The sequence below is a fragment of the Pseudorasbora parva genome, chromosome 15 (assembly GCF_024679245.1).
Source record: "Pseudorasbora parva isolate DD20220531a chromosome 15, ASM2467924v1, whole genome shotgun sequence".
Taxonomy (NCBI): Eukaryota; Metazoa; Chordata; class Actinopteri; order Cypriniformes; family Gobionidae; genus Pseudorasbora; species Pseudorasbora parva.
In genome coordinates, this window is record NC_090186.1 from 14,661,977 (window position 1) to 14,673,880 (window position 11,904).

An 11,904-nucleotide genomic window follows, 5' to 3' on the forward strand; every position below is an offset into this window, starting at 1 on the left:
TGAACAGGAGAAACTGCAACATCAGGACATCCGTCTCTGTGGTATGTACTGTATTTAGGGGCCTTTGTGTGTGTTTACGCGCAGTTTATGAGGACATGATTCGGTTTATGGACTATTGTATGCGACTAGACCTTACACTGTGACCAATATCTGTAGTTTTCACAGCATTATTACTGTAAAATGAGAAAATACTTACTGTAGAACCTGTACACAGCATGTTGCTGTAGATCTGCAAAGCATCATGGTCTTTTTTCAATGGCGAGTAAATTCTACAGTATTTTTTTTCTCTCCTGTGAATCACAATACAGCATTTTCTAGAATATTTTTTTTTTCAGCCAAGGAAAGCTACGAGATTCCCCACTTTCATCCGAATTTTTACATCAGAAAGGTAACATAATGTATTTCCAAAGTTTACTCTTGTAAAGTCAACTGTTTGTTCAACTTTAAGAGTGCACTGAGAGATAAAAGAGTAATGAGCGGCACACTTTCTAGTAAACTCGTCTCATGCTGTGTGTGCATTTTATAATTTTATTTCCACAAATATTTCTGCATGATTTCGATATATTTTCTAGTCTGGCAACATTTGATAACGTCATTAATTTATAGAAGGATAGTATTGTTAAATAAAAAATAAATTGTGGATGTGATCTCTTTTGGTGCTGATCCGTCACATAATGTGATCGCTTTTTTTCCTGTCACCACATGCGCGTGAGGCAGTGAGCCAAAGCCTGCCGACTCTCGACGGTCTCGAGCTGAAAGCAAACGCAGCTGAGGTATGTACGTTAGGCCTAACTTAACATATTTTTCATAGTGATTAATCATGATTTTTCTGAATGGAAACCCCCAGAAACTAGATTGGTAAAATGCTATTCAAACTTGTGGGAGCATGCATGGGCTGTAGGCAGGGCCGGCGCTAGCTCAAATGCCGCTCTAGGCAGAGCACGATCGTGCCGCCCCCCACCTCACACTCACAATTAGGTATCCTTAAGATGCATGTACATACAAATTAATATGTTCTTTATCTATAAAATGACACTAAAATAAAAACGTGCAGGCATGTTTTCAGATTTTATTTTTCATTCTGCAACGTGAAAAAAGTACACAGTGCTACAGCTGCATATCATTTCTGTTTTATAATAGACAGTGTACAGAATAAAACTAGAGCCCTGCACGGGCCTCAAATCTAGGCTTATCAAAATTCTCGGCCCGAGTCCGACTGGAGGCCGGGTTTTTTTTTTTTTTTTTTTTTTTTTTTTACATTGTTGCAGCCATTAAAATAGTTCTGTTTTGTTTTTAATGTCAAAGTAGATATATTTTGTTTCGTTTCTTTATTAAGTTAATTTAGAAAAATGTTTAGAGCATTTTTTTGTTTGTTAAATTAAAGTTTTATTTTTTTAAGTGACGACCAAGCGGCCAGCGCCCGACAGTGAGTTAACCGCATATTTAATCGATTTAGTCTCTCAAATCAACTCTTGGCTTGTCTTGCCTATAATAAAATCCATAGATATAAAACACTTCAAGCATCACAATGTTAGTAAATTTCGCCTACTATTACCATCACAGTAAAAGGCATTTTGACGAGCTGAGGCAGGCTGATTATGCTCGCGGCTCTCGCAAACGGAGCTAAACAAATAAAAATAAAAAAAGAACATGCAGGTTGCCTTATAGCCTACCTTACACCTACGCAAAATGAATATAAATCCGATCTTCAATTCCCGTGGTATGCTCATTTAACGGAGTTTACAGCAACGAAAACATAAGATTAGATGCATTTTATTCAGCAGCTCATTTCAAATTAGGGCTGGGCGATATGGCCCAAAAAAATTATCACGATATAATTTAGCATATCAGTCGATATCGATAAATATCACAATAAATGTAAAATGTTTATTTCTTTAAAGTTTGAAGGCATATTTTTGCTCCTGAGTGAAATATGTAGAAAACAAACAGTTAGCTGTGGTTTTAAACTATTCTTTATTGTCAAAACATGACAAACACTTCCCAAACAAGTGAACAATTTATTTAAACTAAGGTAGATTTATTTATTACAATCTTAACTGTGGCCAGCATTTTTTTACTCAACACTTTATATCAATAATATATCATTATACAGGGCTTGACATTAAGCATGTTCATGTGCTTGTCCTTCGAACAAGTACATCGTTCAAGCTTGTCCAAGTAAAAAATTAGCTTGTCCGGAAAAGTGTGTGTGACTGTGTGTATTTGTGTTTGTGTGTTGTAAATATAATTTATTCTGAAGCAATATTCTCACCAGTGTTCAATCAGCTTTGACATATTTAAATCTGCATCATTTGAAATTTGTGATATTTTCACCTTTTATAAAGGGCATTTTCCCTTAATCTTATTAAATATAGGCTAAGCTTCATGTTTCATTTTATATTTGTAATTTTGATCAATACATTTAATTAAAATGAAACACTATAAGGGCTGTTACCAATCAAATTAAATAATTTACACTGAAAAGTTACAACAGCATTAAATAATGTTTTGAGATTTGTAGTTTTGAATAGACAAATAAGGCATGTTGGAAAGTATGTTTAAAGATCAAATTAAACCACCAGTAGGCGGCAGCAGGTGGCCGTCTTAATGAGCGAGTCATTGAGTCGTTCATTCAAACGATTCATTCAAACAATGAATCGTTCATTTACACACGTTGTTGTGAGACGCGTTGCGGTTCTGCTGTGAACGATTTTCGCAGCTGAAATAGAACAAAAACGCTCAATATTGCATAATAAATATTTAATTGTGTAAGTAAAACACTAAAAACGCAAACGGTAAAAAAAAAGCGTTTTAAGAAACATTTTGAGGCCCCTTCTCTTGCCTCACAGTGGATTGGTCCACCGTGCATCTCACCGACACACACACACACAGTCACACACACACACCTCACCGACAGTGGGCTGGTCGGGAGAGAGAAAAGTTCAGTATTTGTGGATCTCCAGTAAGTTAAGGGCTGTCTAGTCTATTTTATTAATTTTAAACACCAGATGACATTATTTCTCTTTTGATACAGGCGATGCGGAGTCATTAATACATCACCAAAGACAAACAATTATGATAGCAATGTACAAGTCCGATGTTTTAGTGATTATAGTTTGGTAACGTTAGCCTGTTGTAAATAAGTCGCCCACAACAGCTAACAAGGTAATAAGCCGGTGTGTGAATGTAGTTAATGTAGGTTCTGTGTTGGGCTGCATGTTATATGGAAGAACTTTGAAGAAACACGATAATTTAATAATTAAATTCCGTGTGGTGAACGTGAACCTATGAAAAGCAGTCCACGCACGTCGCTCTGTTATATGTCGGATGGGATCGCTAAAATATCTCCAAACCACTGAAGTTGAGCGAACTACCTTGTCAACGATATCTGTCCCCCGAACTGGCCGTGAGCGCTGCATTTTCTTCACTATTGCTCATTTTTATCGCTCCACTTAACCCCGATCCTCCAAGCCTGTCAGCCACAGACTGTAAACATTACCGCGTGCAGCACGCAGACGCCCAGTCTGCAATACGCATGCGCAGCATTACGCATAGCGCGTAAGCATTATATCGAGAATTTATCGACCTGTTGTTATCGTTTTATCGAGGAAATTTATATCGTGATAATTAACGTTATCGTTGTATCGCCCAGCCCTATTTCAAATTCAAAGACCACATAAGAGAGAGCGCGACCTAAGCGCACGATAATTTAGTCATTTCGCAATCAGATAAATACCTGTTATAAATAACGAATGAAGGAACCAGTTGTGAAAAGGCCATAACGCCGGGGACACACTGCAAGCGTGTCGTGAGCATCTCGGCTGCGTGGCGTGTCCGTTTTTATTTCGGCTCCCATGTTAACCGGTTAGAGCTTGCATACTGCCTACGTCGGTCCGAGCCTCGCGGAAAATACGTGCATGCTTCAAATAGAAGATAGGCCTACGCCTATTTTCACGCGACACGCGAGCGTGTTGGAAGCGTTTCCAGGCGAAATATAATAGGAAAAGATGTGTATATGCCATTTTGACACGAATACACATTAATAAAAATGACATTTTCATGTTTGAAAGTCTGTACATAAATGCAGATATAGGCCGAATTGTAATAATAAAAAACAATATAATTATCGATTTTGAAATATTAAACCAGTCAATACAGAACGAAATATTCTGTAGCCTTTTGCCGTCAATACCATGGATATGGTATGGGCCGGCTATACTGCCGGCGTTGTCTTTGCTGTATCAATCGGCAATATATTTATATTTAACATGAAGTATAGAGCTTCCCTGTACATTAATATCAGCAGACGCCCCACGGATGACACGCAACATAAACGCCACGCTTACAAGAAACGCGCGCTGCTGCTGCTGGCGCGGACTCTGAACTTATGCTCTGAACACTGTGCGAGCCATATCTTGACAGTCGCGTTAGCTATTATGGTCTCCTGTTGTTTCCACCAGCAGAACATCTCTAAACATATGCAATATGCAAACAAATATTTAGCTCATTGGAGGTTTCGATTTTTTTCTTGACTGATACACACAAACACACATTCACATAATCATAATCTGAGCTCACAGTGACGGGGAGAGTGAGAAGCACTCTCAATGCTATAAAAACATTGGGGAAAATCAACACAATCTCATGGTCATGCGTATAAATACTAAGAGTGTAAAATCTTTTTTGCGTGCATATGATACACTTTATGCGTATGTATAATACGCCATAACCCTAATAATACGGTTCATATAATACGCCATAAAGTGCGTATCATATGCACGCGAAAAACCACGTAGCCTACCATATGCATGCCAAAACTCATTTTGACGTATACATTCCACGAGATTGAAAACTATTTATAGGCTATGCATTTTCGTGAGATCGGGCTCAGAAAAATTTATTCCATCCCTTTTTCATAGATGAATTTAAGCGCATCCAGTGGTTTAGATCCAGCAACCAGGCGTCTACCCAAAGCAGTCAGCTCTTCAAACTATTTATGCCTATCAACATCCCGTGAGTCTCCATGAGTCAGGGCCTTTTCCAGTCTTAAGCAATCCTGAAGAACTATTGTAGGCTATTCTCCTTTTCTTTGAGAGATGTGATGTCATATAAAAACCCAAATACGCGCCCATGGTCTCGAAGCAGCGAAAAGCGCTCTTCCACGGAACGGATGGCACAGTCGAGCGTATTTTGCACACATATACTAATCGATGCCGCTCTAAGTGAGGTGGGGGCACGGCCGGGCGGAAATATTTATTTTTAAATTTATACTAATGGAGTGGGAAAAAATGTTGTTGATATAAGTGCCATAATTGTAACCTACCTAATGTAAAACTAACAAATACATATTTTTTTTAATTCTCTCTCTCGCTTACACAGTTACACCCTCTCTCTCTCTCTTGCCGCCCTGGCTGAGCCGCCGCCCTAGGCGGCTGCCTAGTTCGCCTATAGGCACGCGCCGGCCCTGGCTGTAGGCTACTGTATTAAGATTTGTCTTATCCGGCAACATTACATTTTTAACGTCTTTAATTTGATTAAAGACTAACGTTAGCATTGGGAAATTACATTAATTTAAAATGGTGTAATTTTTTGTATTTATTGGCGCGGTAGCCATTTAATAATCTCTCGTTTCTTTTCTCTTGCTTGCTGTTGCCGCCTGAGGAATCATCAGACATTGAAGTTAAGCGGGCCGAGAAAACGCAGCCAGCTAGAGGTAACGTTATCTGTTAAGCTACGTTACTTAACATATTCTTAATAATTTCATGATTTTTCTGAACTTCATTGCCTTCAAGCTGCAGAAACTATAATGTTAGATTGTTAATAGAGTGCCATTCCCGACTTTTGGGAGCATATATTGTATTAATATTTGTCTTATCTGGCGAAATTACATTTATAACGTCTTTTATTTTATTAAATAGTAGCTATGTTAGCTTTAAATAAAAATTATTTGAAATTGTAATTTTTTACAGTATTGCCACACACTTTCTCTTATGAATATTGAACTTTTGATTTCTAAAACTGTGTTTTCGTTTTATTTTGTGTTAAAAGAAACTTCCACCCAAGCAAACGCTGAGGCTCAGATTTCCTGCCAAACACTCCCAGACTCATCATGCTCGGTAAGATCCAAGCACTCAACATACACAATAGATGCCAATATTAAGGGTTACTTCACATATGCATTTTGCACTTACATTCCAAAAATCTCTAGTTGTTACTGATCCAATAGAAAAAAAATAGGTATTTTTTCTTGGATAGGGTAATGCATAGCCTAATGTTTTTATTTTCAGATTCTTCGTCAGAATTAACCCAGAGCACAGCGAGTGCAATTCAAAGGTCCAGATTAGCAGACAAACTGGGAAGGTGGTCAGGCCATCCTTAAAAATATTTTGGTTTGCAGTAACAGTAATTTTTTTTTAAAAAAGGGTCGGTAGGTAGGTCTATATTTTTTTTTTCCAAATTTTAATACAAAAAAAAAAGTACATTTTTGGTGATGGTGATTACGTAGGTATGAATTTAAACAAATTGGCATATCGTGACATCACTGACTGGGTCTTCAAGCCGTGCCTTCGGGCGTGTAGGCTAATTGCAGGCTATATAGACCACAAACAAATTGAAATATTTGTCAAAAACATGTTTATTGCATAAATTTCAGGTGCATTCTTTAAGAAAAGTGTCCAACCACCAGCTAGCTGTCATTGACTCAAAGCTGTCAACCCTCCCTTTTTTTCCGGGTTTCTCACGTATTTTAGCTCTTTTCCCGCTGTCTTCCCGTTTAGTATTTTCCCGTGATGTGTTTCTTATTTTTACGCTCGATTGTGTTAACTCAGAACACGCAACTATCTGTCTCTGAAGTGGCTTGCACTTCTTGCCAGACCAACGCATCTGGTGATATAGACTAGTGCATTTGAATATTAAAAAGCAAAAAGTTGTTTTTATGAATTCAATTAATTAAGTAGCTATAACCAGCTATTCAATCAAGAGCAGTGAGTGAGTCCTTATCTTTTGTTTGACAGACAGCAGTAAAGGCTACTGCCCCTTTAAGACCTAATACAGAGATATGCATCGTCATTCTCAACTGTATAAAGTTCTCTTAAGGGATATACAGACTGTCTGATAGATACTCATCAAGATCGACATGTTGACATACTTTTTGTGTGAGTTTATCCGTTCAAACGCAAGACTTGAAAGAACTCAATATTTGCGCGCTGTGAGACGTGCGCGCGCTGCGCACAGAGACAGATCTTCTCACTGCAGAGGGTTCTCATTCGCGTCTTCTGGCGAATATACTGAGTGATGATGGCGAAAATGACTGGTCATACGGCAGCACTCGCATGCATTGAACACAGTTTACAAAGATAGACCGTTTTGCCCACGTTTTCTTTTATTATCGCTGTTGTAGTGCACGTGTATCCATCGACAGAACCATACATAAAGCATTATTTTTCAAGTTACAACCAGTGCCGCCGCTCCCACCACGCGCTGGGGTCGAGCAGAAGCAGAACACACGCTACCCATAGCAACGCGTTATGACAACGACATTTCATACTGACAGAGACAAGATAAACGGCTTTTCCGCCATTTGTTACTGTTTTGTACACGTTGTTATATTAATTATAATTCAAAATCTGTTTTATTCGCCACAATATAGTAATGATAAATGTTGAGAGGGGCACTTTTGATTCATTTTCAAAAAGGGCAGGGGCTCAAACTAAGCCCTCCCCTCTGCAGTGCACTTGCCTGGTGTGTGTAACGTGTCCATGGTCCTGACTCCTGTCACACAATGCGGCGAAATCTCCGACAGGGCTTTAACAGTCTAACGTTACAGTGAATGAGAGTATGAGCCGAGCCGAGCCGAAACGAACGCACGTGCAGGCCATAGTGTGACATCCGTTAACCATAGTGTAAACATAGATGACGTCACGGGTTTTTCTATAAACGAAAGAACGTAGCCTTCGTTTGTATGGCCCAGGCAATTTATACATTTATAATACTTACTAAAATATAATTCATATTATTTTATTACTGTTGTATTAGATTGTTTGAAAAGTAAAAAAAGAAATTGGTCGGTCTTAAAGCCAATTTACAACCGGCAAGTCGGTCGGACTAAAAGGGAAAAAAAATAAAAAATTGAGTCGGCCCTAAATTGACAGGGTCGGTCGGGTTACGGCAAACAAGAATATTTTTAAGGATGGCCTCATCAGGGACTTCATCGAGTATGACTGGCAGAACAACTAATTCCAGGTGAGACTTTTAATTGTTACCTTGAATACCTTTAAATGGTGATTGAAAGTCAGGGGTGGCCAGCAACTTGTCTATTAAAGGGATAGTTCACTTTAAAATTTATTCTCAAGTTGTTTCAAACCTGTATGAATTTCTTTCTTCTGCTGAACACAAAAGAGGATATTTTGAAGAATGTTGGTAACCAAACAGTTAACTGGAGCCAGTGACTTCCATAATAGTAAAAAAAAAAAATACTATGGAAGTCACTGGCTCCAGTTAACTGTTTGGTTACCGACATTCTTCAAAATATCCTCTTTTGTGTTCAGCAGGAGAAAGAAATTCATACAGATTTGAAACAACTTGAGGTTGAGTATGTGATAATAGCATTTTCATTTTAAAGTGAACTATCCCTTTAGGCCTGCCAAGCATCATTTTCAAATCAGGCAGTTTTACAGCGTCAACACAAGGTGATTCAACAACACTGACATGAAAAACAGGAGGAACATTGTGTGACAACACCAGCCAGTTAGAATACTTTTCCATTCAGAACTCACAAACATAAATTTCACTGTTGTATCACTAACTGCAAACATGGTATTGTGGCAGAAATGTGGGATATTCATGTACAATTTTATAATATTCATGTAGACAGTTATTAAATATTAAAGTAATGGCAAATGACAGAAACCAATTCTGTCTAATAAGAGTCGAGTTGCAACTCCATAATATTTACATTTTATCTTTTAAAAATAGGTTGTTATTTTTACAGATGTTACAGAAAATAGTGTGTTCAGATGTGTTAACGAAAATACATTTACATTTTACATCTTTTGTAAAGCTATAAAAAAATATCAGCCCTGGGGGATGCTACTCCACAAACCACCAACAAAGCATATAAAAAATACTAATATTTATTTAAAACTTTATGTGTATGTCATCAACCCATCTGTCTTACTTTTAAACTTTTACATTAATAATGAATTTCTTCTTCTACAGGGCAGAAGACTCAGGCCCAGGAAGTCCAGGTCAAGTTTTAAAAGAATAATAGTTATGGGAAAAAAACATTATTGGAGAAAAACAATATTCAGGTTTGAAATCCTTCTGTTTTTAAAGGGATAGTTCACCCAAAAATTTCAATTGTGTCATCATTTACTCACCCTCAACCTGTATGAATTTCTTTCTTTTGCTGAACACAAAGAAAGATATTTTGAAGAATGTCGGTAACCAGACAGTTGATGGGTCCCATTGACTTCCTTAGTATTTTTTTTCTACTAAGGAAGTCAATGGGAAGTCAATCCCTTTAAATCATTTAATTTTTATAGATTTGTAATTTTACCCAAACATTTGAATACATATTGCTTGTTTTGTTTGCTCAAAAAAGTGCTGAAATGAAATAAATTGTTCACAGAGAAATGTTAACTTATTGAAAAAAATGTATATGTTCAGAAAATATATAGATTTGAAATCCTGCTGTTTTTAAATCATTAAATTTTTATACATTTGTAATTTTATCCAAACATTTTAATAAATATTGATTTTGTTTGTTCAGAAAAGTGTTTTTTTGTATGTTCAGAAAAGTGATGAAATAAAAAATGTACAGATAAATTGTAACATTGAACAAATTATGCTATACTTTTTTTATATGAATTTTTGAAATTAAAAGTGAGAAAATAAATGGCATTTGTGACAGTGTCTTTATTTTACAGTACACAAAATTAATGCAGTAATCCTGATTACAGTATAATTATAAAATACAGTACTGTGATTATTACTGTACATTTTTTACAGTAATTAAAAAGTTACTGCGATTATATTTACAGTAAGAATACTGTGAAATGAAATACAGCAACTTACAAGCTAATTGCTGCCAGCAAGTTGCTGTATTTTTCACAGTTATCTTTTTACAGTGTAGAAGTAGCAAGCAAAACGGTTTTGCACGTCGGAGTCAGACTAGTGTAACGTTATACAGAACAACAATGGAGTAACCGCATTTGAATGACGAAGCACGGGATCGTGTCGTTTACTGATGTTTACTCATGCAACGCCAATAGCAGAGACATTTGAAGCAGATTTACTCACCGGCTGCTTCCAAAGCAGGAACGAACCTTTATCGCTGGGACCGCTCCGTCAAAAACACACTTCTTTGGTATGATTTGGTGAAGTCCTGTGACAGCAGTGAACGGTGGAAATCCACTTTGCGACGCGACTGAAGCGATGCCTTGAAGCTTCCCATCATTTCTGCGTTTAAATCGGTTCAAATGCAGCGCTGCCTTCCCGGAATGCTGTGCTGAAGCGTTGAAGTCGCTCGACCTCACCCATAGGAATAAAGTGGAGCGCGGCGCGTCATAAGTGTTTACGGAGGACTGGATCTGCACCTGAGAGACTGTTTACGGGCGTGCATTTCCTCTCTCTCGCTCTGGTCACGCGTACACACCCTACCAGGAGAAGAGCCTGTACGGCCCATACAAGGACCTTCCGCTCTTATTAACGTCAAATAGACCCATACTCGAAAAAAACTCTCCGAAACTTGTGAGAAACCGGAAGGAGTATTTTTGACACAGAAATACTCCATCAAACGTCCAACATTAGTTTTTGAAACTTTGTCCATGTTTAGGATGGGAATCCAAGTCTTTAACAGTGTAAAAAGCTCAGTATGCATGAAACAGCATTTCATAACATTTTAAAGCAGTAAGATCATGACAAATATGGCACAGAGGAATCCCAGGAATGATACAACTGCATAAACAGTGGGGGAAAATAATAATTTGATCCCCTGCTGATTTTGCGAATTTGCCCACTTACAAAAAAATGAAGTGTCTATACTTTTTATGGTATATTTATTTTATTTACATAGACAGAATATTTGGTTGCTAGGCAACGTGGGGGAGAGGACGCTGGCGTTGTCTGTTCGCCGCTTCTCCACCCACAAATCATGTTACTGTACTATTAGATTTAGATTTTATTTTATTTTCTTATGTTTGTGACTAGTCTAACAGTCAGAGCTACAATTGGGACTTATGCTGTTTGCTGGCAGCCACTGAGAGGACGTTGTTCACCGTTTGCTGTTTTCCACCGCTTCTCTGATGTTTATGTTTGAATTGCTGCGGTTGGTTCTGGTTTGGAGGACATTTGATGTTTCTCGCCGCGGCTGCTCACTGGTGGTCTCCCTCGGGCTTGAGCTGCATGGTGGCTGAAGTTTGCACCGGGCTAGCGTCATCCGGGCCATCGTCATCGGCGTCCGGCATGATGTTGGGATGTTCCGCTTCTCGGCTGCGCCGCTGTTCCGTCTTGCAATGCGGCCTTGGAGCGGCTTGGACTTCTGCGCCGACCCCGGTGTGTCCACAGAAGTGCCCGGAGAGCTTTGTCTGCCTCCTGCATGGTGCTGAGGCGATCCCCACCGTCTGAATCGTCAAGAAGACCCATCATCTGGTCTTCAGCTGTCATGCCTCGACGACATCATCAGGACACTGCCGCTGGGAGAAATTTAAAACATGGAGTGGACCACAGTGTGCTGCGGAGCTAACAGAGACTTTTTAGTACCTTAGTGAAATAAGTAAGATGTTTCTGGTCATCGGGTTTGCACACATCTCAGGACAGATCCTCTCTAAATCTTTATGGTTTCTTGTACCTTAATGTGCTTCTTCTTGAGCCACTCTTTTATTGCCTTGGCGGTATGTTTTGGGT

At 38.4% G+C, this 11,904-nt stretch overlaps 1 long non-coding RNA gene across 1 annotated transcript; it reads left to right on the top strand.

The window, feature by feature from the left end:
• Window positions 1-657: 657 nt before the first annotated feature.
• LOC137041903 (uncharacterized) lies at window positions 658-6,367 on the top strand. Its single transcript, XR_010898178.1, has 4 exons — window positions 658-773; window positions 5,662-5,713; window positions 6,049-6,116; window positions 6,288-6,367. It is a non-coding gene; the product is annotated as an uncharacterized lncRNA (long non-coding RNA).
• The last annotated feature ends 5,537 nt before the right edge of the window (window positions 6,368-11,904 follow it).